This window comes from Etheostoma cragini, chromosome 21, assembly GCF_013103735.1.
Source record: "Etheostoma cragini isolate CJK2018 chromosome 21, CSU_Ecrag_1.0, whole genome shotgun sequence".
Lineage (NCBI taxonomy): Eukaryota > Metazoa > Chordata > Actinopteri > Perciformes > Percidae > Etheostoma > Etheostoma cragini.
In genome coordinates, this window is record NC_048427.1 from 18380843 (window position 1) to 18384754 (window position 3912).

Consider the following 3912-nt stretch of genomic DNA (forward strand, 5'->3'; position numbering starts at 1 on the left):
CAACTCGTCTGTTTACTGGCTACACAGGGATGCCAGTTTTATGACCTGTCCTTCTAATTGGTGCGTTCTACTGTCATTGTTTCCCACCTGGGCCCAATGGGGGCTGTGCAATATGATTGGCTTAGTTTGAGTGTATCTCTTGATAGAATCATGCTATTGGCTAGCAACCAGGTCCATTGGAACGTGCTGGCACCACAGATTACAATGACGTGTCGACATGCTTTCTAGCGCGCACAGGGGAAAAGTTACACGCGATCAAAACCGAGAAATGATGCATGATCCCAATTTCGAACCACCAGTGGTACATTGAACGCAAAACAGGATAAATTATAAAATTATAAATTAACATACTGTTCCTGTGCTCGGTTTAGCCCTAAGTGGTTATCATTGTTCATGCTTACTATCAAGTTTACTATCAAGTTTCTCTATAGCAGTTCAAACAAACTGGAAGATGATGTAAGAAAGAAGAAGAGTTAAAAGCCGTTATGAATTTGCTAGAGGTTTAAAGTATCAACATATCACTAATGTATTACCTAGATGTAGATGGTCATGAAGGCTGGGAGGAGGACTCAGGGAAGACCCAGGACTAGGTGGAGGGATGAAAGTGGTGGAGGGATGTCCAGCTGGGAGGAGGCCTTGGGGAAGAACTAGGTGGAGAGATTATATCTCCCCCCTGGCCTGGGAACACCTCGGGATCCCCCAGTCGGAGCTGGTTGATGTGGCTCCGGAAAGGGAAGTTTGGGGTCCCCTGCTGGAGCTGCTGCCCCGCTACCTGATACAGGATAAACGGACGAAGATGGATGGATGGATGGATGGATGGATGGAAGTCTAGAGTGAACGTATCAATGGATATTTGCAATATTGCCTTTCAGCATGCAAATGTTGTGGATTATTGTTTTAATTGGTGCTATTTTTTATCATAGCAGATGGTGGTGTGTACGTCTCGTTAGTTCTATGCATGGGTTTCCAATGGGCCTGTACATTAAAGCAATCCTGTGAAGTTAGAAAATGAGCCCAGTAACACATGCTCTTTATTCACGTTCCTCTCCATGTGTTAATATTGCTGGGATTCAAAATGATCACTACGCGGTGACATCACATCCTTTTTAGGGGCAGCGGAGTGCATGGTAATTTAATTGGATGGAGGGTCCATCAGACAATACCATAAATGGCTGAAAATTCAGTTTACTTGGGTGAAAGTGATTTGATATAAGGGTTTTCTCGGCTTTGATCTACATTAGTCTACAGGCAGGGTCTAATGGAATATAAACAATTGATTGCTTTATGGGACATGTAGGATTCAGTGTTTGTGAAACTTGACCCGGGCCCTGAAATTAGGATATGTCAGCCTCTACTGACTCAATGTCGACCCTTCTTGTTTTTTTTATTCTATCTCTTAACCCTCCTGTTATCCTCGGCTCAAAGTTGACCCCTTTTTAAAATCAGAAATATTATTTTTCACCAAATTACCACAAAAAAGGATGCTTTTTTTTAGCAAAGCTCGTTGCAAATACAATCACTGCTTATGAATTTCGGGTGTAAATTGAAATAGTTTCAAATCTTTATCCTGACCAAACTCATCCACCCAACATACATTCTTCTGATCTTAACTATTAGTCAAAAATAATTCATAATTTCTGCTTTATTAGCTCAAATATTAGGTATAATTCTATACAAATTAGGGTTATTGACCATGCATTCCAAAAAGTAGTATAAAACTAGTAGTAGCAAGGTGGTGGTAGTAAAATAATGAAAACAATTATGAAAGCCTCTAATTGAAATATCATTGGAGATCGCTCTGAGATCAAAACAATAGCAACCTGATTTAGTTCACAGCTTGTTAAAATTTCCCGAAATGCGCCAAATATCAATGCTAGATGGAAGAGAAGCTTGGACAGCCATTGTGGACACATTGAAAAAGTGAAAGCTGCGTGTTTTAAACAGATTGTGACAAGATGTGTTGGCACCAGCCAGCACAGCGTGGAACCTGCGGCGTCTCTGCTTTAGCAACAGGTTTACTTCCCATGACTAAGCCAATTGGCAGCAACAATCCAAGCATGAGCCTAGAAAGTCAATTAATCCTGATCCCACTCACCATCATAGCACCATGGAACCCTAAGTGCTTGGATTTTATTTAGTTGATGTGCAGGTAATGCACATGCATCAATGTTAAAATGGAGTAGAAAAATCCTACTTACATTTGCAGTGTGTGAATGCAACGCCCTTTACTTGTCTCCAAGTTCTTGGTTGTTCTTGGTTGTTTTAAATTAAATGGAGTTAAGGAAAGTGCTGGGAGCCCTCCCAGAGATTGTACGTGTGTGACAGGATGTAGCGCAGGCCAGATAAGACTTACTTGTGTGTGAGTGTGTGGTGTGAGGGCGTAGGTATTGAGCTGGTGAGTAGTGATGGGGTTTAAATCCGGCAGATTAAGGCTGTTGTGTAATGGTATGTGGGCCTGTGCTTTGTGAGATTGACATGTGCTCTCATCATGTGGGAATTTTTTTTTCAACACTCGACGCATTTTTTTTCAATGTCATTTTTTTGATGTTTTCAACACTACCTAACACTAACTTATTAACTTTAGTTTCACAGTTATTTTGGGAATTTATGGTGAATAAACCTCATTTATAGGAAATTATACCTAATGTTTAAGTTAGAAAAGCAGAAATTAGGAGTTATTTGGACAAAAATTAAAGGAATGGATGATAATGGATAATCACAGACTGGAATATGTCAACTTTTACTCAATACTATTTCAAAACCACTTCAATTTTTTTTTAATGCTATAAAATTGATAAATGAAACTAGAGATTTGTACTTGCCAAAGAGCGTTGTGTGGAATCAATTAATGTTATTTCGGGTAGTTAAAAGGAACATTGATATAGGAAAATGGGTCAAGTTGACCCAAGGAAAACATGAGGGTTAAAACAATCAGAATTATCTTGGGCGGTGCTAAGCTAGCTGTCTGGAGTTACCCTGCAGAGATCTGAGGACCAGGTGGTGGTGCGAGATCACAGAAGGCTTGTGTCATGTGGACGCGTCGACAGTGTCGTTGTCATTACTACAGAAACTACACACTATCGCTTTAAATAAATGAGATACATGTTATTTACTGAGCTTCAGCGTTGTTGCAGACCTTACCTTACTCTACTACTGCAACAGGCTAACTCTTTCCCCTTACTCTCAGCCTTTATGCTAAGCTACGCTAAACCCCACCCGACTTCAGCTAGATCAACTAGCCTGGTTCTCTACCCAAAGAAAAAAACACATACCATCACTGCTAAAGCTCATGTAATAAAGTGTTGAATCTTGTTTAATTATTTAACCCTCCTGTTTTCCTTGGGTCAAATGTATACCATTTTCTAAAAGTTTCAATATTAGAAAATTGGGTATCTATCAACCGAAATGTCCAACAAAATAACGAAGATGGTTACATATGACGCTATTTAGAATTATAGAATGTGTACTTGTACTGCTGTTCAGAGGAGACTGATTGACTGAGTTTCTCTTTTAACACGTTATGGGTCACTTCCCATGAGTGAAGAAGTGATGGGACACTTCTCTGAAGCACTCCTACTTTGGGATTTTGACAACTTGACATTTGTAACTTTGATGAAACTTGTCATTTGCGTCCAGCGATGTAAGTGTGTGGTCCTGCTGTGGCTGCAATGATGTGAAGTGAAAAAGAGAGAGAAGAAGAGGCTCGCTCTGAAGCCGCAGAGCTCTAATTCAATCTGCAAGTCATGTGTGTGATCAAGCCCGGACGTTCCAGTTAAAAGAAAAGTTGCGTGACTAGGTCACTGATGCTGGAGAAGTAATGTACAATATTACACACATGTAGGGGTGCTGTGCGTGTGTGTGTTTGTAACACATGTAGGTGTGTGTGTGTGTGTGTGTGTGTGTGTGTGTGTG

The 3912-nt window shown here is 40.4% G+C and overlaps 1 protein-coding gene across 1 annotated transcript in view; it reads left to right on the top strand.

Moving 5' to 3' along the window:
* Window positions 1-3912, top strand: part of LOC117937379 (rho GTPase-activating protein 23-like) — a 66604-nt gene that overhangs the window by 14338 nt on the left and 48354 nt on the right. The window lies entirely within an intron of this gene.